The 26,942-nt window shown below is 40.6% G+C and overlaps 1 protein-coding gene across 2 annotated transcripts in view; it reads right to left on the bottom strand.

The window, feature by feature from the left end:
* The window catches only part of MACROD2 (mono-ADP ribosylhydrolase 2), a 1,922,332-nt gene that overhangs the window by 1,827,320 nt on the left and 68,070 nt on the right, over nt 1–26,942 (bottom strand). The gene's annotated exons all lie outside the window — the stretch shown is intronic.

The following is a 26,942-nucleotide window of genomic DNA, read 5'->3' as shown; positions in this document are numbered from 1 at the left end:
TCTAAACATGTGTTTAATTACTTGCTTACTTTCCAACCAAGGGGATTTAGAGGCAAGAAGGGTTTGTGTAATGTGTGTTATGTACAAACCAAAAACAAGATAAATTACCGTGAAACAATCACTTACTAGGAAATCCAGGAGATACGTAATTAACCTATGAATAACTTGTGAATTATTTACGTGTATTTGATGGGTTATATGCGTCACTAATGGAACTCTTCTGTTTCCAGGACTGCTTACAAAACAAATCCAGCTGATTAAAGCAGTTCTGTCACGTTCCATGTTTTGGTTTTAACTGAATCTTTTTTGACCCTCTATGTCTCCTTATTGTAATTGTTTTGAAATTCCCCCTCTTTTTTTAGTGTTTTTTAGTTATACATAGGAAAAGTAGGGATTCCTTTTTTCTCATGGGGATGAATGATCTTTCGCAATCTTTGGGTAATTGGAAAAGCTTATGCAACGTTCTAATTTAGTTGCAGATGTAATTTACCCACAATCCATCAGTTAAAAGAATGCCACAGAGGAGCAGACTTCAGACATCATGGGCAGAGCAGATCAAAATGGCGGCGCCCATATATTGAGATCCAGCACAAGTAAGAAAAGACAATAAATTAACTAGAAAAGCTACAATTTCTGGGGAAATTGTGTGAAGTGTTCTTGCCTCCACCAGTAGTCTGGAGTGGGCGGAGTAACTGTTACTATTTATTTATATAGCACATTTAATTGCAACGTTGTTGCCCAAAGTGCTTCACAGTTACATTAAACCTTTAAGGACTGGGCCAAATGTACAAGTTGTGAACAGAACAAAACGTAAACAAAACCTGGCATTTGCGCTATATGTCTGTCCAACCGTAATTCCCCTCTTTCATATTAAATGCACCCCCCCTTATTATATATCATTTTATTCAGGGGAAACAGGGCTTTCATTTAATATCAAATATTTAGCTATGAAACATAGTTTAATGTGAAAAAAATGGGCGAAAATAAGACATTTTGTTATTTTTTTAGTTCTACATGACATTTTAACTGTTAATGTCATAATACTGTTTGCTTTTACTGCAATAAAATACACATATTTGTATTCAGCAAAGTCTCACGTGTAAAACAGTACCCCCTATGTACAGGTTTTATGGTGTTTTGGGAAGTTACAGGTTCAAATTTAGCACGTTACATTTGAAATTGAAATTCGCCAGATTGGTTACGTTGCCTTTGAGACTGTATAGTAGCCCAGGAAATAAATTTACACCCATAATGGCATACCATTTGCAATAGTAGACAACCCAAGGTTTTGCAAATGGGGCATGTCCAGTCTTTTTTAGTAGCCATTTGGTCACAAACATTGGCCAAAGTTAGCATTAGTATTTGTTTGTGTGTGAAAAATTCAAAAAACGCCAATTTTGGCCAGTGTTTGTGACTAAGTGGCTACTAAAAAAGACTGGACATACCCCATTTGCAATACCTTGGATTGTCTACTATTGCAAATGGTATGCCATCATAGGGGTAATTTTCATTCTTGGGCTACCATAGGGTCGCAACTTAAGCAATCTGGCGAATTTTAATGTGAAAAAAATGAAACACAAGCCTTATATTTGACGCTGTAACTTTTGAAAACACCATAAAACCTGTACATGAGGGGTACTGTTGTACTCGGGAGACTTCGCTGAACACAAATATTTGTGTTTCAAAACAGTTAAAAGTATCAAGCAATAATATCATCCATGTAAGTGCTGTTTGTGCGTGAAAAATTCAAAAAACGTCACTTTTACTGGCGATATCATCGTTGTAATACATTTTACTGTTTTGAAACACGAATATTTGTGTTCAGCGAAGTCTTCCGAGTAAAACAGTACCCCCCATGTACAGGTTTTGTGGTGTCTTGGATAGTTATAGGGTTAAATATAGTGCTAGCAAATTAAATTCCCTATACTTTCGGCATGGGTTGTCAGGCAGGTCCTGCTAATTGTAATTAATTAGGATACCTAATTATGTAAAAATATTACATAAATATATGTGTAGAATTAATATATGTATATATATATATATAATTTTTATATTTTTATTTATATATAGGTATATATATAGTGATATATACGTATATATTTATGTATATAGATATATATATTATTTTGTTCTACGTGTATTTTGATATAAATATATATATATTAATATCAAAATACAGTTAGAACGAAATAACACACATCTATATATTTTGTAATAATTTATTTTTAATTATTTTTTTATTTTATTTTTTTACGTATTTACATATTTTTTTAATATTATATATTAATATATATATAACAATAATTATATATATATATTTAATCAGTATCAGTCTACGTGCAATTTGATATTAATATATATATATATATAATTATATATATATTAATAGTAAAATACACCTAGACAGTGTATGTGTGTGTATGTATATGTGTATATATATATATATACTTAGATCATATATATATATTTAATTTTATTTTATTTCCAGCCAGCAGGGGGACTACCTGTCATTACAGGCAGTCCCCCTGCTGGCAATGCAGCAGGCAGCTAACCCGGCCATGTGATTGTGAGGTCCTCACAAGGACCTTACTCTCACATGGCCGGGGGGCTCCCAGGAGGAAGGACGTGCCGCGGGGGGCTCCCTTGGAGTCCCCCCAACCGCGATCGACGGCGATCCCACCGGGTAAGTAAGAAAAGACCGGAGGGCGTACAGTTACGCCCGGCGGCGTTTAGAGACGCTTAAAATAGGGCGTAATTGTACACCCTCCGGTCTTAAAGGGTTAAAACCTACATTTATAAAAACATTAGCAGGTGTACAAAAGGCCCTGTCTATGACATCACTTGCTGCTGCAGCCTGGCACAGGTCAGAGTATTTTGGCGGTTGCCATCTTCAAACGGTCGTAAAACCTGTACATGGGGGGTACTGTTATTCTCGGGAGACTTCACTAAACACAAATATTAGTGTTTTAAAACAGTAAAACATATAACAACAATAATATAGACCATAAAAGTGCTGTTCGCTTGTAAAAAATGCGAAAAACGTCACTTTTACTTAAAATATCATCGTTGTAATACAATTTACCAGTTTGAAACACTAATATTTGAGTTCAGCGAAGTCTCCCGAGTAAAACAGTACCCCCTATGTACAGGTTTTATGGTGTCTTGGAGAGTTACAGGGTCAAATATAGTGCTTGCGAATTAAATTCTCTGCACTTCCTCCCTGTGTTGTCAGGCATGTCAATCAAATTTTAATTAATCAAATCACATAATTATGTTAAACGATTATTTATATATACACGTAGAATTTTAATATATATGCATGTATAGGTATTTAAATTCTACGTGTATACTTTTTTTTTTTTAAATTCTTTATTTATTTTGACAGATATAACAGAAATATCACAGGAGCACCATGCACTTTACAACATTGGCTGCATACATAATAAACAGGGTACATCCATTCTACCAGAGCATGTATGGGCGGTGGCTGCCTAATGGAATGCCTCCACCTTGTTCCCTGTTCTGCATAATTAAAGCGCATAACTGTCCCTCGACATAGTGAGCCACAGGCTGTCAGTTTTTATTTTTGGGAATAACTAAAAGGGTGTATAGAGATCAAGAAAAAAGCAGAACCCTCTACCCATGGTAACCTGTGTGACCTGTTTGTGGGATGAGGACGTGTCCCCTATAAGAGTGTGTACCCTAGCTGCCGGGTCGTCTCTGGGCTGTCAATCTTGGGCTGCTTCGTATGAGAGCGTCATCAGGCCCTCCCGTGCTTTAAGTTGTGTTCTGGGTGTGCCGCTCACAGCTCCCACTAGGAGGCTACCTTTGCCTATATGCAGATATACACATGGATAGTGAGGGTGAAGAAAGAGTCGAGAGGAAAAGAGGGGGGGAGGGGGGGCACCAAGGGCATTATCCTTTGTAGTTGCCTGCCCTGCGGTCTCCAGGTCTACGTGTATACTAATGTAATCTTTTATGTAATTCTATGTATTTATCTATATATATATATTTGCGTTTTTTTGTATTTTACATATAGATAGATAAATATAGAATGTCATTCTAAGTGTATTTTGTTACCGATATATATATATATTAATAATAAAATACAGTTAGAATGAAATTACATATGCATATATAATTTATATTAAATTTTGTTTCAATATTTTATTTATTTATTTTATTATTTTATTTATTTATTATTTTAATTATACATATTTATATATATAATATATATATATATATATATATATATATATATATATATATATATATATATTTATAAATATATTTAATTGATTTTTACACATGTTTTATTTATTTATTTTTACTTTACTACCAGCAGGGGGACTGTCTGATATTTTAGACAGTCCCCCTGCTGGCAGATCCATAGCCAGCTATAGGGGGCCATGTGATCGCTCTTTGAGAGGGGGGCTGCCTGGTCTGTCAGGCAGCCCCCCGGAAGAGGATCGCGGCGGAGGTGAGTACACCTCTCTTCCAGGGGCTCAAAGCCGTTACGACGTACCATGCCGCCGCAACGGCTTTAAAGCCCTTTTAATGCGGGACGGCATGGTACGTCGTAACGGCGTTAAGGGATTAAGTGGTCTTGCTATGCAAGAACACTTAATAAAGGCAAGTAGCAATGGGAAAAGTATACTAATCAAGATACAAAGGGCATAAGAAAAGAAAAACCGAGACATAAAAAAATATGGCAATGGCACTCTAAGTGCTGCTTACATTTAAGGGTCCATTGGATTCAGATAGGAGTGATATGGAGAATGCACTGTTATATTTAATTTTCTATTTTTTTGGGCAGTTTTTTACATTATTTTCATCTGTAGATTTGTTCACATCCTAACTGTAAATTTTGAATATTTTTTGCCGATTTGACAGATTTATCAGCCTTTCCACCAGTGTTTTGCCTAACTGCCAGAATTGACTATAACGGAAACCATGACCTTTAGAACACTTGATAAATAAATCTAAATAATGACGGAATTAACTCTCTTTTCAGAACACCTTTATAAATACCCCCCCTATGTGCTCAAAAGTCACTGAATTGTATACATCAATCATTATGCCACCCAGTTGTCCTAAATTTGGCCGAACAGACATGATTTAAAATTAATTTATGATTTATTTTATTGTGATGTTTTGTTAGCTTATTTTTTTATTTGTATCATTATTTGATTGCTATTCATTGACGCTGGAAAACAGATTATCTGCATAGGTACGTTTGTACAAATATACTTACTGCTGATAAGTTTTTTATTTCATACTATAGTCATTGTGTATGTGTTTGTTTGTTTTTTAATTCTTTATTTTTGCCGATAGACATGCGGTATGCATATCAAAAACATAAGAAGTATACAGATAGTTATACACATGCTGACATTGTAGTTGTAAGAGGTACATAAGTCGTACTGTGGGTTTTGTGTAAATGCATAGTCGTGGCTCTGTCAGTAGGAGGTAGGCAATAATTGTAGAAAGCTCACAAATGTATTACAGTTGCTAAATAATAAAAAAGAATAAACATAATTAAGGGTCTCAGTCATTTGTGGAACGCATCTCCCCTGGTTTGGAGCTGACTTATCTTGCCCTCGGTGTCATCTACCTGGGAAAATACCTTCCTAGCCTAAGTCACCCATGGGTATGGGGGGGAGGGAAATGGGGAAACAAATGGATAGTGAACTCGTCGGTCGTAAGAGTGTTGGTGTATCTATCATGTCCCAACAAGAATGAGGGAAACTTGAAAGTCCCAGAGAACTGGCACTGTATTGGTGAGAGACAGATCGGTCTGCATTCAGGTGGTGACTGAGGTGTAGGATTCTGAAGTGGACGGCCTGGGTACGAACTGCATAGCTGTCAGCGGGTTCCATTGATGTGGGGGTTTGGGTGCTTTGTCTCGGCCAAGGGTGCCGCTATTGAGGCCCATGCTTTGTAAGAGTGCTGCGGATTCCTTAAAGTCTTGGACTGTGTGGGTCACGTCTCCATGGATGATGGTTAGTGAACGGGAGAGGCACCATCGTTAGCGCATTTTGTGTTGTTGTAGGACCGAAGTGAGTGGTCAGAATTCCCTATGCCAAGCCAGAGTGCTGCCTGACAGGTCGACATATCAATTTCGCGCCATTTATTCAAAGTGGTATGGTAGCTTGTCCCTGGCGGTGGCCATTAGTGCTGTTTTGTCCTTCCCATTTTGGAATTGGACCACCAGGTCTCTGGAGGCTGTGGGTGGTGCCTTTAACGATCTGGGTACCTGGAATACGCCTTTGATCGCCACTGTTTTGGCCTGTTGCGGTGTTAGCAAGGCTGCTAGCTGGCGTCTGACCAAGTGTGGTAGCTCAGCTCCAGGGATGGTGTCCAAGATCACCATGATTTTGAGATTGTTCCAGCTGCGTTTGTCTTCCTGGGCCCCAAATGGAGCTTGTGCGTTAAATTTTGTTGCTGTAATTCATGAACCGCTTGTTGCAGGGATATGATTTGCTTTGTGCCTGTGTTTGATGCCGTTTCCAGTACTCCAAGACAGCCTCTCAGGCCCTGTAGGTCCCTACGTATGGTGGCCATGTCAGCCATTAGGTTCCGTTGCAGGTCCGCTAGGAGCTCCTTCATTACCGCTGTTCTCACCAGAGCAAAGTCCAGATTTGGCCATGGAGACAGCGGTGTGACTACTGGTGCGGGTAAGTACCCCTCGTCTGCCTCGCTGGATAGGTCATCTGAGAAATCCGAGCAGTCCCCAGTGAGGGACGCCATCTTGGGCCCAAGAGCACCGTTTGCCTGCTGCCACATATCCCCGATATTCATCCCCATTCGGGTTTTTTCAGGCATATTTTTTTTTAGTTTTCTTCCCCATGAGGTCCAAACAAGCTTGAGGGTCCCAAGGAGCCCAGTAGAACTGGCAAAAGAGGCAATAATATGTAAATTAGGGCCCACGTTTGCTGGAGCTCGGAGATAATGCAACCGTTCACTTTGACAGTCAGAGTCCACCCCCCATTATGTTTTAAACCTAATTTCTAATAAATCAATAAAGGAACTATTTGTATTATAACTTGGTGTGCAGCAAAACTATTAATCAGTAAACGTATGCAACCCTAAGGCGCTCATATAGATGCGGAATGCGATACTTAAAACACACTAAAAGTGAAGCAAGTATGGCGTAATTTCAGCATCGCCATTCTATGATGTTCTAGTGCCATGTAATGATATCAGACGCTAGCCATAAATAAATTCACTCATTCTAGAGGTCAGTGCCCTGCCGTGGTCTTTAGTTACCAGAGTCTGTGTTCCTGTGTTTTACTGATTTATCTAGTTTTGGCTTGTTTCGTGACTATTCTGATATCTCTTGTCCTGACTCTGGCTTATTCTCTTATTTTGTTGTAATTGTGCTCTCCTTTGACTTGACTTGTTATTCTATGCCTATATCCTTACCCCGGCCACATCTAAGGACCGGTTATGTGTTTTTTCCTCTGCTGTCATAGACGTGCGTGTTGGGAAATCCTGACATGTTCTCTCTGGTGTCCTGCTTCTAGGGATACTTTCCAGAAAGCAAAGAATGATATTAAATGTGCTCATGCTGAGCGAACTCAAGGAATTGCTGACCATACAGTAGTGTGTCAGTCGTGCTCTGCACATATGCAGCCAAATGGGGTTTGCTGTCAAGGTTGCCAGTCAGCCTGGCGCCCATGCATTGCAGACTGATATGGGATGTGCACATCATTAGCATGGCCACATGGCACATCTATGGCCACACTCATTCCAATGTGCGACTGTATAAGGCATGGCTATTCATAAGGATCACATGTGTAACTCTCCCCAACAAATAATCAATACGCAGACAGGGGCACTGGCCTTCACTCATAATGGAGAAATGCTACAAGTGTGTCAATTGGCAGAATAATGTACAGAATGTTATGGACCCACTGTCCATTAATGAAGAGAGTGGGTCATGTCCAATGAGAAAGAGAAAGACGAATTACTCTGTGGTCTAGGTTAACTAGCTTTCGGTGCACAGAAGTAAAAAGAGGGGTGCTATCAATAATAAAAAGAGAACTCATAAACAATAGTCGTTACAGAACAATCTACCCTTCTTTAATCACATACATTTTGTAATGCAGTTTGTGTTACGCTGAATGTCCGCACAATAATTACTGTTTTAGAACCCTGGAGAGCAGCAAATACATCTGGATCAAATACATTTTGTATCATAAGAATAACGTTTAATACGTTTTGTTATTTAGGTGCAAAATAATACAATGTTGCTGGTAATTCTGTTTTGGTTTTTAGAGCAAGCTTTAGGGGAGCACGCTCCTCTAATCAAATCTAAAGCATTTCGGAGCACAAGGGCGCATGTCGCGGAAACCTGTGTATTGGTAAATAAAATAGAAAAACAATGCACATAGTACTAATGTTTAATAAAGTCAGGCAATGATACAAAATATAATTGGTTTTCTTTGGCCTGCCTTAGTTAGATCTGTGTACTATCTACTACATGTATTTAACCCATGTATCACAACTTACTGGGTTGTTCACTAAACTGAGAATTCAAAGTGAATTTCATGTTTAAGGTCAAGATAGCCGAACTGGAAACAGGCTCAAAGTCAGCTATGCTTTCAGTTCGGTTGCTCTGGCCTTACATTGAAAATTACTTTGAATTCTTACTTTAGTTTTTATTAAGTAACCCTCTTGGGCTTCAATTGCTTTTTTCAGAAATATTTAGACATGATACAGAGAAGGTCTCCTAAAAGCTTGTTATTCTTAAAGGAACACTATAGGGTCAGGAACACAAACATGTTCACCCACCATTTAGGTGCCTTGCCCCCCCCCCCCCCCTATAAAAGTGTAAAACTCTCCTTATTTCCAGCGCCACGCGGGCCTGCTGGTGCTGGCTCCGCCCCCTTTGTGACATCATCAAAATGAGCGGTTTAAGCCAATCCAATGCTTTCCCATCCCTAAAATCGGCACTGGGTGGGGCCAAATTCAGCATCTCCGTGTAGATCGTGGGGAAGCTGAACGGCAGTGCTGCTTTTTCAGCAGCACTGACCCAGGAAGCACCTCCAGTGGCCATCTAAGGAGTGGCCACTTGGAGGTGTCCCTAGAGGCAATGTAAAAACTGCCTTTTCTATGAAAACGCAGTGTTTACATGAAAAAAGCCTGAAAATAACTATTATACTCACCCTTAACCCCTTAAGGACACATGACATGTTTGACATATCATGATTCCCTTTTATTCCAGAAGTTTGGTCCTTAAGGGGTTAAGCTGCAGTTGTTCTGGTGACTATAGTGTCCCTTTAAATGCAATAAGACCACAAAAAAATTATTTGCAATTACAAGTATCCACTCATCCATCGTTCCATCCACCCATCCATTCATTCACCTATCCACACACTCATCCATCCCTCTACCCACCCACTCATCTATCCATCTACCCACCCACTTATCCATACCTCTACCCACCCACTCATCTATCCATCTACCCACCCACTCATCCATCCCTCTATCCATCCATCCATCCATCCATTCACCTACCCACCCACCCACCCACCCACCCACTCATCCATCCCCCTATCCATCCATCCATCAATCCATCCATCCATTCACCTACCCACCCACCCACTCATCCATCCCTCTACCCATCCATCCATCCATTCACCTACCCACTCATCCATCCCTCTACCCATCAATCCATCCATTCACCTACCCACCCACCCACGCACTCATCCATCCCTCTACCCATCCATTCATTCACCTACCCACCCACCCACTCATCCATCCCTGTACCCATCCATCCATCAATCCATCCATCCATTCACCTACCCACCCACTCATCCATCCCTCTACCCACCCATCCATCCTATTGTTTCTTTCTTTTGCTCAACATTATTATGGTTAGGTCCCCTGCCTCCACGCCATTCGCGGTGGCTTTGCTTACCCCATCATTGCGAGTGGCGCCACCTGGTCCCCGCCGCTGTGCTCCAGACTGGCAGTTCATCCTTTTATGTGTGCCAGACCTGGTCATGTGACCCGGCACACAGTGATGACCTCAGAGACCACAAGGGAGGGAAGAAACACCTCCCACATGTTGTGGTTAACACTAATTGGAGGTTAGCCAATCAGACACACCCTGTGTGTGTATAAGCTAACCTCCCCCTTGCCTCAGTGCCCTGTTGTGGTCTTTGTTTTTGCCCAATAGCGCATTATACTCTGTCTGATTAATTGGTTACCGAACTTTGACTTGTCCTATGTTTTCTCTGGTCCCTGACCTCGACTTGTCTCTTCGTATTTCCCTTTGACCTTGGCTTGCTTTGACTATTCTTTTGCATAGTCCGGCCATTCTAAGAACCAGTATTGCAATTATGTCTGTTGTGTCCTGTCTGTGTGTTAGGTTCCCTACCATTTGTGACTATTACAAAACAAATGATGTTTTCAGACAAAAGGAACAAAAGTGGCAGAGAGTAATTTTTCGTATCTTGACAGTCATCTCAAAACCTTTTGTTGGGCCACAGATCTGAATTACATTTATTCAACTCTTTGGGGCTATGTATAAGAACGCTATGGATTCAATTCATAAAGGCAGGTGTTGGATCCGTCCCCATCTGCTATGTGATGATTGGAGCTGTAGTCTGTAATACAGACCTAGATTAGAATTACCAATTGGTAACATTTTCTGACTATAGTCTGGTATCGCAGGACAGATATCAAAGTGATCACAAACCTGCAGGATGTGAGTTACAGGGATAGGGTAGTATAGTATGGTGGTTATAGTATAAGAACAGTTAGGGTAGGGTAGTATAGTATGGTAGTTATTATTACTATTGGCATTTATATAGCGCCAACAGATTCTGTAGCGCTTTACAATATTATTAGAGGGGGAAATTTGAGAAAATTACAAAACAAGCTTACATTCTATAGGAATTCTATAATGAGCTTACATTCTATAGGAAGTGGGGCGTAAAACGCAATAGGACAGGAAATAGCAATCAAATAAGGTGGAGTGAAGCAGAGCGGGAGGAGAGAAAGTGCTGCCCTTTAGGAGAGAGCAAGAGACAGGTATGTGAGGTAGAGGTTACTCTGGGAGGCCATAAGCTTTCCTAAAGAGATTTTAAGGCACTTCTTAAATGATTGAAGACTAGGGGAGAGTCTGATGGCGGTAGGCAGGCTATTCCATAGGAAGGGAGCCGTCCTGCTCCAAGCGTGAGTTGGCCGTACGGGTGTAAGCAGCAGACAGTAGAATGTCATGGGCAGAGCGGATAGACAAAGTAGTAGGGGCATACCTATGGATCAGTGAAGAGATTTAAGAGGGCTAGAATTGTTCAACGCTTTATAGGTATGGATTATTACTTAGAAATGACTCCTATAGGATATAGGAAGACAATGTAAGGACTAACAGAGGGGGACCAACGGGAGAGGAAAAGTACAAGTACAGCTAGAGTTGGGTAGTATAGTTCAGTGGTTATAGTATAAGTACGGTTAGGGTAGTATAGTATGGTGGTTATAGTATAAGTCTGGGTAGGGTAGTATGGTGGTTATAGTGTAAGTACGGTTAGGGTAGGGCAGTATAGTATGGTGGTTATAGTATAATTACAGTTAGGGTAGGGTAGGGTAGTATAGTACGGTGGTTATAGTATAATTACAGTTAGGGTAGGGTAGGGTAGTATAGTACGGTGGTTATAGTATAAGTTGGGTTTGGATTTAATCAAGCTGTTTTTCAGTGGTTTAGCAATGAAGAGGGCTCACTCTGCTACTACATTATCTTGCAAAAATTGGCCAACACTGGTCCAAGACATCAGCCTGTGAAAATTGGGTAATACCTTTCTAATTACTGTCACTTCTGTCTGAGGTTAGATGACTTAGAATGAAAAGTGTAGAAATGAGACTTGCTCGTTATTTGAATGTCAGGCGGAGGGACGGAACTGGGTCGAGAGAGCATTGTTTTTCTTGTCAAACTGCTTGAAAATGGTCTGCCAGAAACCTGAGGATGGCGCCATAAATTCCTTACACCATAACCACTACAACACTCTGTTGTGTTTATGGTGCTAAGAGTGCCACTCGCAGTAACATTTAACGCAGGGAAACAGTTGCAAATCCTGGAGATTATGTGAGTCATAGAATTCCTATGAAATAAAGATTTCCACTAATAAGGGAAGAGTAAACATCGACTGAACCATTCCGCTCCCTTAATACCGCCATAGCGACGATACAGGCCTGCTTATATTAAACTCTGCTAACCCTAACGCTTTTATCTCCTTTACAAAACATCCCTCTGGGAAAATACTGACAGGCAATTTCAGCAGCCACAAGGTAAAAAATACAAATGGAATTCACTCAGCCTTAAAACTAGAGGGACAAAGGCAGCAAGACTTGTGAGCTCGCGCTATCTAGAAGCAGCAGCTGTTTGTCGATATCTGTGTAATGCCCTGCAGTGATTTAAAGAGCAAGCAGAATATCAAGTCTTATGAACAAACATGCCAATCCCGTCAATGAGACTGATATGGGATGTCACCAGTCATACAGTGGGCCTCGTATAGGGATTTCACACACTGATCTCTTGATCTAGGCGTAATTCCTGTAAGCCCTATAGATCAGGGGGCAAATTCAACTGGAAAACAAGGTTTTTATCCATTGAGAGATAGCATCGATGCTAAATGCATGGGTTATGGTAATTATATTGATCCTGTAAAAGTAATTAACCGTTTTCCAGGCTTGTGTTTTGCACGTGTGTTAGAAATATGCTAGGGATAATAAAAAGTGAAATCCTTGCAAAAAAAATATAGAAAAAATAAAAAATTAGGTTCTACAGAACCAATGTTTTTTCACAATAGGCTTTATTAAAATTGTGAAGAATAGGGCTGTACACTTACCCCAAACAGTTGTAAAGTTCAGACAATATTGTAACATATGAAAAGGGGAAAAAAAGGAAAATCACTTAGCGTAAGTCCGTTATTGGAAATGTGAAATATGAAGACAGTAAGATGTCAACTCACATGGATTAGAGCCTTTAAATAAAGGGAAAGGCTCAAATCACATCAGCAGCGGCGCCAATGTGATTTGAGCCTGTCCCTTTAGAGGCTCTAATCCATGTGAGCTGACATTCTTCACAATTTTAATATACAGCACTCCACTCTTATATACCACATAGGTTTGAGTGTTCTCGAACCTTGTTGGCTATTTTTTTTCTGTGTGTATGCTTTGTAGTGGGCAAGAGAGAATCTCACTAGAGTGTATAACAGCTACTACTTAATTACTGTTTAAAGAACCTAAGCGCACTGCTCACAGTTTTTGGTGTTGATTTACAAATAGTAAATTGTGCTGATAAGGAAGTTGTAAAATATAAACCAGAAATAACATTATGAAAAAGGTAGCTGTATTAGGCAATTATGGTTTTATTAGCGTACATTTTACACATTTCTAGTCAGTTCACTATAATTGACTTTTTAGTGGATATAGCCCACATATGACATGTCTATCACACAACTGAGAAAACTCTGTAAGGTACAATGCCAGGATTAATTAATAAAGTGAGAATTCAATGAAAATTTAAATTTAACGTCTAAATAGCCAAATCAGAAAAATTCTCGAAGTCCGCTACGCATTCAGTTCAGCTACTCTGGCCGTAAATTTGAAATTCACTTTGAATTCTCACTTCAGTGAATAACCGTTAGGAATTCCCTCCAAGTCTCCTAATTTTGGATCCCTGTCCTGTCGTCCTAGGCTTTGCGTTATGAGATGTGCTCATAGAACGCAAAACCGACTTTTAGCTTTTTTGTCCATACGAGAACCAGCAATAAGCACATGGGGGACCCTGAGGTGGGCTAGCCAGCCTGGAAGGCATGCACAACACACAGTCTCTCCACTTTTTCATCAGGATTATCCCATGCATCATCAGGGATTTTCACTTTCATTGTCATGCCCCAAAACATATCACTCTTGTCAGGGTGGTATGCTCCCTGCTGTCAGTCGACACTGAGTAGCCCTTCGTTCTAAACCTACTTCAGTCTGCAACTTGGTGAGTATGGCTACATACTGACAGGCCCAGATTAGCCTCTAGCCAGGTCCTGTTAGATATATTGAAACAGGAGGAGTTACGAGTAAAGACAGATATTGGTGCAAAGTTCTAAAAGTGGAACAGATTAGTAAGAACATTCCACTGGTTTCCATGACAATTCCTCCAGATGTTCTCTTTACATGTAAACCCCAAAGTGCAGGAATAGTCAGATGTCCTTCAGCTGTGCCCTGTGCAGTTTCTTCCTAAATCAGGAACCTTCGGCATTCCAAATGTTGTGGACTACATCACCCATAATGCTCTAACAGCCATTATGCTGGCAAAGCATCAGGGAAGATGAAGTCCACGACATCCGGAGTGCCAAAGCTTGCATACCCCCTAAATCGCTCATCAAAATCACCTAAAAGCGCTGCAGAATTAGCAATGGTCCCCTGGACCAGATTCAGCAGTTTATAATTCTGGGCATTCTGAGCATTTTAGGAGTTGCAACACAGCAACAGCTGGCACTTTCAACCACAACTTTGTCATAATCAGGGAATGGATTTATAGTTTGACCGAGCACTTTATTTTTGCTGATACAGTGCAATACAGTACAGCCACAGCCAAGTAATAAACGAGTGTATAATCATTACTGCAGCCCGCAGTAGGCATTCAGTCTTTGTATTTAAACTAAAATAGAAGAATAAACAGCTTCCCCGTGGCGCAAACATTTGTCAGGTTCTCTCCACTGGTGCTCTCGTTCTTAACAGGAGGCTTTTCTTTTTCTCTCTGTGTGAGGCCTCTCATCTAACGACTAACCACGGCTTCACTGTAAACTTATTTTTTTCTTATTTTTAATTTGTCCTACTGCTTCACCCCAGTAGGATCTCATCAGGACTTTACTTTCATGCCTCATTCATTTTTCCTTTTGTTAATATTATTTTGCTTTAGGGGTAGTGTCAGGTTTATTTTACCAAGTACGGGTGCTGGCGTAGTCGAGGATGTAGGGGAATATAACAATAAAAAGCAAAACATACTATGAAAGCAAGTCAAGCAACCCCAGGATATATAAAATTCACAAAGTCTTCTCTGCCATAGGTAAAACGTTGCTAGTTCTAAAGTCTGCCCGGGCCAAGTAAACAGCAGGATACAAACTTAAACCTCTAGTCATCACCTAAAGTAACACTAACAAAACTTTATTTCCATATTCTGTTTAAAATAATATTCCCAACAGAGGCAAGTTAGTTTTTAATGCCCTCTATATGGCCAGCTTCACTTTCCACTGGGTCTTTGATGGTGGACTCTCTGTAGGTTGGACTTCACCTTGTTTGCCCAACAGTTGAGGCTTTGACCTAGTCTCTCTGGACCTAAAAGAGAATTCTCAGTAGAAGGGCTTGTCCTCACATGAGAATTATTCTTGGTGTCCCTCTTAGTAAGGAAATTAAAAGGGAGACGTCAACAGGGTCTGTGTTCTGCTAATATATAGTGTTCGCCATTATGAAGGTCCACCTTGAAAAGTGGGGACAAGATTCAAATCCTCTCTGCATCTCAAGTAACGTGAGAGGAGGACGGTTGATTCTGACTCCTTTCTGGTTTTAAGGGTTCTCTCACATGTTTATTTTATTTTACAATTTTTATTTATTCTGTAAGCAATATGCCTACTGCAATGAATATATTCAGCTAGCCTATTTATTTATATAATGCTTCATTTATTGCTTAATGTTTTACTCCAGGCTGAAAACGAATCAAATTTGTAAATGTTTTCTATAAATAGTGCATTTCAAATATAGTAAAATAGATACTGGTCTTTAATTTTCTTGCTGCCCCTTGCTAATCTACAGACACTCGCACCACCATACTGGACCAGTCAGAACCAACCTTGTCCCAACCCAATGCCCAGCAAAGCTTTATCAGATATGCAGTTAAGCACCCAGTTGTAGTACCACTCATCAGATCTGATTAGTGGAACTGCTAAATAAGCTTCAAGTAGCAATATTGTGGCAGTTTACATTTCACAGACCGATCAGAATTTTATGATATAGGAGGGATCGTAGTATTCTTCCGCCCTACTAACTGTGCATACGGACTCACACAGCTAGCGCCCTCTCACCAGGCGCAGTAGAGTTTGTGTCAGAATTCCATTGAGTACAAATTCTGCATTTTTGTTTGATTTTTTTGATCCACTTTGGTTCCCCCCCCCCTTTATTTTTTTAACTAAATAAAAATAACTGAAATAAATAAAATACACATTTGTGTTTGTTGCCACAATAAACTACCCGTTGCTAAAATAAATAACCATATTTATGTACTTTAGTAAAATCTTATTATTTGTGATTTGGCACATATTTTCAGCCCTGACACAATAATTGTAGGGCAGTTAATGTAGCGTATATCATAAGCAGTTTAGCTGTACACGCTGACAATTTCAGCACTATAAAATCAAACATTCATTCAGATTTTTTTTTTTTCACAAATGCAAAAAAAAAAGTGCAAAATGTATCTAGATAATGTAAACTTTATAGCAATACTTCAATTTCTCCCCAAGAGGGAGCTCAAAGCAAGAAAAAGATTGTGTTATTGTCCATACTGCTTCATGCTATGCACGTATTATATTAACCCCTACAACAATGCGTTGCTCAGCACTCAGGAAATATCAATTGTGTCGTAGTGCAGACCTATATAATTTCATTGTAGGATTGTACTGCACTATGGAACATGTCGATGCTTGATACGTTAAAAAAATATAATTCCAAAGATTTTTAGGCAACAGTTTGCTTCTGGGTTAAGGCAATCATTTATGCTATACTCAGCTTGTGCACACTTCCATTCAGTCCCGCCGGAAACCGGAACATGAAATTCAAGTTCCACTACCGCGGTGCGCCCTGTGCTGCCGGCCAACGCTGCAAGACAGGTAAGTAAAGCTTCATATTCGCTCCATAAGACGCACAGACATTTCCCCTCACTTTTGAGGGGAAAAAAAGTGCGTCTTATGGAGCGAAAAATACGGTATATATATATATATTATTTGTTTGTGGAATTCTAAGTGTATTATTTTTATTTTGTATTTGATTTATTTTATTTTAACCCCTTAAGGACTGAGCCAAATGTACACGTTATGATCAAAACTTAAACAAAACCTGGCATTTGTGCTATATGTCTGTTCAGGCGTAATTCAACTCTTTCATATTATGTGCACCCACACTTATTATATATCATTTTATTCAGGGGAAACAGGGCTTTCAGTTAACATCACATATGAAGACATGAAACAATTTTATATGAATAAAATATAAAATAAATGGGAGAAAATAAGAAATGTATAAATTTTTTTTAGTTCTACGTGACATTTTAACTGTGAATGTCATAATACTGTTTGCTTTTACTGCAATAAAATACACACATTTGTATTCAGCGATGTCTCATGTGTAAAACAGTATCTCCTATGTACAGGTTTTATGGTGTTTTGGGAAGTTACAGGGTCAAATATAGCATGTTACATTTTTCTGTTTTTTTCACATTGAAATTCGCCAGTTTGGTTACGTTGCCTTTGAGACCGTATGGTAGCCCAGGAATTAAAATTACCCCCATGATGGCATACCATTTGCAATAGTAGACAACCCAAGGTATTGCAAATGGGGTATGTCCAGTCTTTTTTAGTAGCCACTTGGTCACAAACACTGGCCAAATTTAGTTTAGCATTTTTATGTGAAAAATGCAAAAAAACTAATTTGAACGCCAATTTTAGACCAGTGTTGGTGACTAAGTGGCTACTAAAAAAGACTGGACATACCCCCTTTGCAATACCTTGGGTTGTCTACTATTGCAAAATGGTATGCCATCATGGGGGTAATTTTCATTCCTGGGCTACCATACGGTCTCAAAGGCAACGTAACCAATTTGGCGAATTTCAATGTGAAAAATCTGAAACGCAAGCCTTATATTTGACTCTATAACTTTTGAAAACACCATAAAAACACCTGAGTGAAACAGTACTCCCCTTTAAAAGGTTTTATGGTGTCTTGGAAAGTTACATGGTTAAATATAGTGCTAGCAAATTAAATTCCCTGGACTTTCTGTCACATATTCATCCGCTTATAAAAATGTGGTTAATGACATTCACTGTCCACACAGGAAAAGTTGTGCCGAGCAGCAACCAAATCCACAGAAGGGTTAATGCTGAGCAGTAATTATGCAAATAGGAACCTGGTAACTGCTTTGGGGTCAAAGGCCGGTTACAGTCTATCAGATCTAGAGGAGGGGTATTTAGGCCCAGTTCTCATCCTGCTCAGTGCCCTGTCGTGGCTTCCCTTGTGGTTGTCCGAGAGCGCGTTATTGATTCTGGTAATTCTGGTTATTTGACTTTGGCATTGTTTTTGACTTCCCTGTTTTCTGGCATCCCTGATTCCTGGCTTTTTCTTATCGTTGTGTCTTTTTCTGTTTCCCTTGTCCTCGGCTATTCCTGACTATTCTTTGATACATTAGTCTGGCCATTCTAAGGTCTGGTATACATTACCTATCAGGCCTCTGTGATATACAGTTCTACGTGCTGGATCAAACAGTAATCCTGACATTACGACATGGCCATAGATCCTGTAGAATTGTGTCAGCACATAGCTGCTTGCGAAAGGAAACTAGAGGAGAATGATCACCGCTTGGATCAATTTGCCCAGGCTTTCAGTATGCTTCTTACTCGTACAATGCATCTGCAACCTGCGGCTGCTTCTACTGTCTCACCTCCGCCTTGTGTACCTCCGCCTATAGTATACAAGGCACCAACTACCTCTCTATCTCCTCCTCTGCATTTTGATGGTAATTTCCAAGAATGCCGGGGATTCCTTAACCAAATAGAGTATAATTTTGAGGCCTCACCGGGATCTTTTCTCACAGACAGAGCTAAAATTGGTTACCTGATGAATCAATTAAAAGGTAAAGCTTTAGCTTGGGCCAATCCATTATGGAAGAGTAATAGGAGTGTGGCACACAATTACCAGGAGCTTACTACGGAATTTAAACTTACGTTTGAACCATTAGGCAGGGAGGAAGACGTCTCTACTGCCCTGATGCATATCTGACAAGGGAACCGGTCTATCTCGGAGTATGTCATAGAATTTCGTACCCTAGCTTCCGAGGTGGACTGGACTAATAGTGGGTTAATCTCTGCATTTAAAAAGGGACTATCTGATACTATGCTAGATGAGATTGCCGCCAAAGACTTACCCGAAAAGCTTAATGAATTTATCACTTTTGCCATGCAAATTGATAATAGATTGAGAACAAGAGAAGCTACTAGAAACAAGACCAGACACATGAATATGCCTTTAGCACCCCGCTTCTCCAAACCTATTGTCCCTGAATTTCCTGTACAGTCCGAACCTGAACCCATGCAGTTGGGGGTCACTAGACTGTCGGAAGCAGCAAGACAATATAGGAGAAAAGAAGGTCTATATCTATACTGCGGTAGAAAAGGACATATGAGTAACAATTGTCCCATACGTCCGGAAAACTACCGCACCCTAAGGGGACAGGTCTTAGGTGTAATGGAAACGTCCTCTGGAATGGATAAAAAAAGGTTTCTCCTTGATATTTCTATTGCCTTTGAAAAGAAGAACTTTTCATGCAAAGCCCTGATTGATTCAGGTGCCGCTGGAAACTTCATCGACGTTCAATTTGTTAAAGGTAATACTATACCTATCAAGGAGAGACTATCACCCCTAGCTGTTGAAGCTATTGATGGGAGACCACTCTCACAACCATTGATTACACACAAAACCTTACCCATTAATTTGTCCATTGTACAGTACAGTTTTTGGGATATAATATCTCTGCCTCGGGGTTTCAGATGGATCCTAAAAAGCTGGAATCGGTTCTACAATGGCCTTTACCCACTGGGTTGAAAGCCATTCAAAGGTTCATTGGTTTTGCCAATTATTACAGAAGGTTTTGAAAGGGATTTTCTTTAGTAATAGCCCCCATCACCAATATGACAAGGGGGGTTAGCAGTACGATATGGTCTAAGGAGGCTATAGAAGCCTTTGAAATTCTCAAACAGCGGTTTGCCTCCGCCGACATATTGATACACCCTGACACCAGTAAACCTTTCATACTGGAAGTTGATGCATCAGAGACAGGGGTAGGGGCAGTTCTCTCCCAGAGGGAGAGTCAGGATACTCCATTGCATCCTTGTGGTTACTTCTCTAGAAAGTTGTCTCCTGCCAAGCGCAATTATGATATTGGCAATAGGGAATTGTTGGCCATTATTCTAGCTCTCAAGGAGTGTCGACATCTTTTAGAGGGTTCCAAGGACCCCCTTTTGATCATTACTGATCACTAAAACCTGGCTTACATAGGAGATGCTAAGCGATTATCTTCTAGACAAGCTAGGTGGTCTCTATTTCTTTCCCACTTTAATTTTCTTATTACTTATAGACCTGGTTCTAAAAATGTCAAGGCTAACACCTTATCCAGACAGTTTGATACTGAGTCTATACAAGAGCAAGAAAAGTCCCATATCATTCCCCTGGAATGTATCATAGCTTCCGCTATCCTTTCATTGTCCTCCTGCACTGCTTGGCTCTATCATGGAGGCTCAGTCTCAGGTGCACTGTGGTAAACCTCAGGACAAATTGTTAGTTCCCTTGGGGGAAAGGGTTAATATCATGAAGGTGTTTCACGACAATGTGTCTGCTGGTCACCCGGGTATTAATAAATCCAAGCATTTTTTAGACCGTTTCAAGCATTTTGCTGATACACATCGAGGTGCCAACCCTGTTTACCAAGTGTGTGAGAGGGTTTGGTTATGTTCTCGTAACATCAGACTCAAAGTCCCTAGCATGAAATTTGCTCCTAGGTTCCTTGGACCTTTTCGTGTCCTTAGTAGGATCAATCCTGTTGCGTACTCTCTGGCCCTTCCGGCCTTCTTGAAAATTCCTAATACCTTTCATGTGTCCTTGCTCAAACCTCTTGTTTGCAATAAATATACTGTCTCAAGTGTCCCTCTTCCCTTAGTTGTTTCTGGACATGAAGAGTATGAGGTCTCCTCCATAATTGATTCCAGGTTTTCTCGGGGCACTTTACAGTACTTGGTGGATTGGAAAGGTTATGGACCAGCCGATCGTTCTTGGGTTCCGGCATCTGATATACATGCTGGCCGCAAGATTCGCTATTTTCACGCCAAATTTCCCCTCAAGCCTGGTCCTGCCCACCAGGTGGGCGTCCTTCAGGTGGGGGGAAATGTCACGTATTCATCTGCTTATAAAAATGTGGTTAACGTACCAAAGAATAATCAGGAATAGCCGAGGGCAAGGGAAACAGGAAAAAACGATGGCTTTTCCTTATCGTTGTGTCTTTTTCTGTTTCCCTTGTCCTCGGCTATTCCTGACTATTCTTTGGTACATTAGTCCGGCCATTCTAAGGTCCGGTATACATTACCTATCAGTTCTCTGTGTTATACAGTTCTACGTGCTGGATCATTCTGTAATCCTGACACTTTCAGCCTGGGTTGTCAGGCAGGTCCCGCAAATTGTAATTAATGAAATTACCTAATTATGTAAAATTATTACATAAATATATACATAGAATTATTATATATATATTTTTTAAACTACTATACTAGACCAATCGCTGGTCCTGATCTTATGGAACTGTTTTGGGCAGGAGCCTCGTGGGCAGTCAGTCAAATTAAGGCTTCCAGGAAATTCCCAAACCCCTGAACCGATCTGGGTGATTTTTGGATATGTTGGTCACCCAGATCAGGGCTATCAGGGGATGTAATGATTAGGTTTTTTTTTTTTTAATGTATTTTTAAGGTACGTTTGGGGTGTTTGTAAAAGGTGTGGTTTTTGTGCCTGGAGATAATTGAGTTTTGTACAGTTCCTGACTCAATTATCTCCCAGGAATAGGGGAGGGATTATCCTGTTTTCTGTCTGAGTGTCATGGGTGTGCTTGTCTGTGTTTAGAAATGTATAAAAGCAGGCCCTCTGGCCAGATTAATGTATTCCAGCTTGTGTCATCTGGTTACTGGGAGGGGAAAGGACTAATGACTAATCACTAATCACTGTTCCAATGTGGAGCATTCAACGGGAAAGTCCTTGTAAGAAGGAACCTGGGAGGGTTCCTTCTTTATATCTAAGTGTGGGGATATGGATATGGTATGGCAGGGTGTGGGGGCAATAACTTTTCAATGTTAATTTATTACCAATTCTATATTTATTTAATAAAAGCTGTGGACAATTTGACCCATATACCCTAGTGTCTGCGTTTTATTGGGTTAGGTATGTGGGGTTGTTTGTTAGATTCCGCTTGCCCATATGGCGACTATGCAACTGTCAAGTTCTTGGTAGAAGGGTAAAACTATCTCACGACCTTCACAATAGTTGACTCTTCCATAAAATGCCTGATCTACCCCTACAGCTATCCCCCTTATACTATAAACAGGAAACACTTGTGCAAGTAAATAGAAGACACCTCTAGCTTGCCTCTATTTATTGCCAGGGATCGGATGAATGTCTCACAGAAACCAGGAACTAGAAATATATACAGACGTCCAGACACACCCAAGGTTTATTCAAGAGGCAACCTTTATTCTGGAACAAAATATAATGTCAACGTATCGGCTCCTACGTGAGCTTTTGTCAAGTCTTGACCTAGGCATATGTAGGAGCCAAAACATTGCAATTAGATTTTGTTCCAAAATAAAGACTGCCTATAAAAAAAACCACTGGGTCTGCCTGGACATTTGTATATATATTTCCACTGGCTGTTGGGAATCTAGGGGATTTACCCTCCCTGCCTGGAGAACCCTGGTTAAAAAATTCACCTACAGCGAGTGTATTGTTCACTTTTCTGCAGAAGCCAGGAACTGGCTTAGCTCAGATAGCTGGGGGCTCATATTCTATAGAGACGTGCAAAAGAAGCCTATGGGGTACAGTTACTAAACTGTGAACTGCGGTAAACAGAACGTTGAACTGTAAAACATGAAAACTAAGCTAAATTGGAAGATTTTTGTAACTCATCTATTTAGTCCTAAAGTTGACAGTTCACGGTTTATTAGGTAAACCCTATAGGCAAGTGTTTTTTATTTTAAGATATTTTAAGGCATTTTATAAGTAATGGTAAATCCATCCAATTGTGTCCCTTTAAAAGGAAATGTTTTTTTTCTGCTCTGTAGTTTTTCTAACAACCAATTCAGTTTACTTATCTCATTGCAATGCAATCATTCAGAAGTACCGCTTCTTCTTCAGACACTTTCACCTCCCTGCAACTTTCTGCATACTTTGCAATCATGATATTTATATATATATATAATTCTGAGCTTCTGCCATTGATTTTCTCCACAGCTATTGTTTCTGCATCAGTAGAGTTGTCGCTCACCAGCACGCATGCACATGAGTCTGATTAAAATTCCCCGTACAGAGATTTGAAGAAGTATTCCCACTTCTGCTAATTCTCCACATTTTGTCGGCACCTGGGCTTACTTTTCAAAGTGATCCAATTAGACATTCCATGTAATCTATACAAACTACAAGCGAGCCTGAAGAACAGCAAAATGCATTCAGAATGTGAATAAAAGTTTGAGAAAAATAAATTACCTACACAGAGATTAGTATTTAACCTCTAAATTCACACAGGTGCAAATACATCATTGCATTTCTTTCAGTCTGTGTGTAAACACAAAGGGGTCTACTTACCAAACATTGAATATAGAATGAGTATCACAGAAGGGAACTGTAGTTTTTTTTGTTTTGTTTTTTAATTCTTTATTTTGTTGTGCATAGGGGATTACATCAGTGCTTGCATAGCCACATTAGCTCTCACAAGCTCGATTTTCAAAGAGTGAGAACAGATATGTGGTGTGTAGAGAACATGCACATTTTTTTTTTTATAATTTGACTTTGCTTAGGCTTATTGACAATTTTAACGAGATAACAACATTAGAAATAGGTCGACATATGAGTAAAGTCGAGTAGTACTTTAACAAGTATTCTTTAGGCTTGCAGTGCATGCCGATGGTACACATGTCAGCTTATGATTGATTGCGAGAAACAGTTAACGGTTGCAGGACATATGAAAACAGTAATCATAGAGCAAAATACAATGCACTTATTAATATGATTTAGACGATCATTTAGGAGTCGGCATTTCAGATCAGATCTTGTTATGTTATAATGATAAAACATAAAATTGTGAGTGGTGGGTACTCAGGCTATGTAAACTAGCATCAGGTATAGATTGCTAATCATGAGTGCGCCTACAGTGAGCAAGGTGATTGTGTAGTGATAGTGGAGGGAGGTCTCGGAGTGGTGGAGTCCCGGGCAGAGTGTGTTTTGGCAGTGTGAAAGATTTCGTGTTTAAGTAGCCTAGCGTGTTAGTAAGACAGGCAGAGTACATTTCAGTGTAGTGTTCTTCTGCTATGTCGCCTGGTCCGGTGTCATCTGCATTGCCGCATGGCAAGTGAGTCCTGTATAGGGAAAGCAGTCCAGGGTTGTCGGGACTCAAGCTAGCCCCTCCAGTTGTTCCTCCAGATCCCCCTTTGGTGCCCCTGCGATGGTCGCTGTTTGCACTGTCGTCAGCCAACTGCTGTGATCCTGCAGGTGTCTGTGTGGGGCCAGGCGGGCTCTGTAGCGGCATATTGTGGCTGTTTTATCATGGCATTAGCAGAGTTTTACCTTGTCCCGGTTGAGGGGCATGCTGTTGCTTGGCGGGCTTGGTGCCTGTGTAAGCCGAGGGCTTGCTATGTTCACCCGGTGAAGACTAGTAGAGGACTCACCGCTGGGCTGATCTTGCGGTTACATGTTTTGGTGAGTGGTGTGGTTTCTCTCCCCTGAGGCTTCATAGGGCGGGAGCTGCTGATGTTGTGCCCCCCGACGTCGCCATCTTATTAGCAGGTTGGCCCTGGTAGCATCCTGCCTCGTGGCCTCCATACTTCCCGAGCCCTCCGATATGGGGACTGGGATTTCTCCCCTCGATCCCAAGGGGGGGGGGAACGGGACCGGCAGGCATTACATGAGGTCGGCTTGCGGTGTCCGGGTAGGGAGACTGGGCAGCGGCCGTCCACCCCGCTCCCTCCCGAGTAGGCCGCAGTCCCCGAAGTTTCGTGCCTCCCTCCTGGGATCCAAAACTCCCGATCTCGGGTTCTGCTGCTTTGTCCGCAGCCGCGGGTACTTGCTTTAGGTTCCATGCGGGTGTCAGAGTGCAGTATTTGCCTAAGAGGCCCGATTTCTCCGGAGCCTCTCCTGCATGCGACCGGTCAGCATGGCGGTCCGGCCCCGCCCCCCGGAACTGTAGTTTTTTGCCAAAAATAGTAAAACTCAGAAAATTATGAAACTCAGCTTTTTCTCCAGTCTTGCTTTTTTTAGCATACAACATGCAAATGCCTTTTCTGTTGACTAAACCCGAGCGTATCCCTTGGGAGTATAAAATTACATGTAGATAACACATAATCAAGGAGAAGAACAATTCAGACAAGGAGCATTTAGGTCAAGTGATGAAAGGTAACGGGAGAATTGCAGAACAGGTTTAAAGACATTACCCTTCTCAGTTTAAGTCTAGAGTGCAGAGTACGAAGAGTAGACTTTGTTCATCAATGATGACTTTCGTTAATGAAGATGGAAAGTCACATCAAAACAATAATCAGACTTGACACCTTTCTTCTGTCTTCATAGTAACATAAGTTCAAGTGATGCTATGGTACATGGAATATGTGACAATCACCAAACGGCCATATCTCTGTCCATTTGTGTGCGTGCACTAAAGTGTAAACTGGTGGAAATTCAAAGTGAATTAAAAATTTAGTTAAAAAAAAAATCTCAACTAGAAATACATTTCGAAGGCAGCTGTGTTTTTAATTTGGTTATCTTGGCTAGCAGATTAAAGGACCACTATTGGCATCCAGACCACTTCATATGGTGACGTGGTCTGGGTGCAGTGGCCTTGCAGTTTTAGTCCTGCAATCTAAAACATCACTGTTTAGTAGATTCAGCAGTGTGTACGTTGCAGGGCTAAACCCATTTCTTCTGACAGCCACTAGAGGGTGCTTCTGCATTAACGACCAAGTTTGACTTTGTTATGAGGCATTCAACATCGAACATCATCAAATGCTGATCATAAGAGAAGCACTGTATTGGACGAATAGACGAAAGACATCAGGATGCCGGCTGATGAAAAATGGAACCAAAGTGGGTGACTGCAAAAGACATTGTCTCAATGTTGCAATTGCAAACAAGGTAAGTATAACATATATAACTTTAATTTTTCGATATATCAGAGGGTGGACAGAGGTCACGGTAATTGCAGGGAATTTATAATCCTGAAAAAAATACATTATTTTATGAACAATAGGTTCCCTTTAAATCTGCCAAGTACTACACAGAATTAGGGCTGTTCACTTAGCCGACTGGCATTTTAAATAGCTGGAAAAAAAATAAATATACGTGACTGTGAGAATGTTTCAGATTTGGCTAGTTTGGCCTGAAATTTAAAATTTCATCTACAATTCACACTTTGGGGTTTTAAACTCAGGATTTATCAAACTGAAACATAGGCTCATATACCCAAGCTTTGACTAGAAAATGTTTTTGTAAAAGTTTTTTAAGCTGAAAGGGACACTCCAGGCACCCAGACCACTTCTGCCCATTGGAGTAGTCTGGGTGCCTACTCCCACTACTCTTAACCCTGCAAGTGTAATTATTGCAGTTTTTTATAAACTGCAATAATTACATTGCAGGGTTAACTCCACCTCTAGTGGCTGTCTACTAGACAGCCACTAGAGGTCACTTCCTGATTTATACCAAGGATTTTCCTTGCTAGAGCGTCGCTGGACATCCTCACACTGTTTGAGGACCTCCAGCGTCGTTAATTTCCCCATAGGAAAGCTTTGAAATGCGTTTTTTAATGCTTTCCTATGGGGAGACCTAATGCGCATTAGATTGTGGTGATTGACAGGTGCATCTTGTGTCTCAATGCTTCTCTA

Source organism: Pelobates fuscus, chromosome 2 (assembly GCF_036172605.1).
Source record: "Pelobates fuscus isolate aPelFus1 chromosome 2, aPelFus1.pri, whole genome shotgun sequence".
NCBI classification, from domain to species: domain Eukaryota; kingdom Metazoa; phylum Chordata; class Amphibia; order Anura; family Pelobatidae; genus Pelobates; species Pelobates fuscus.
Note: the sequence above shows the minus strand (reverse complement) of the source record. Positions and strands in the feature narration are given on the sequence as shown.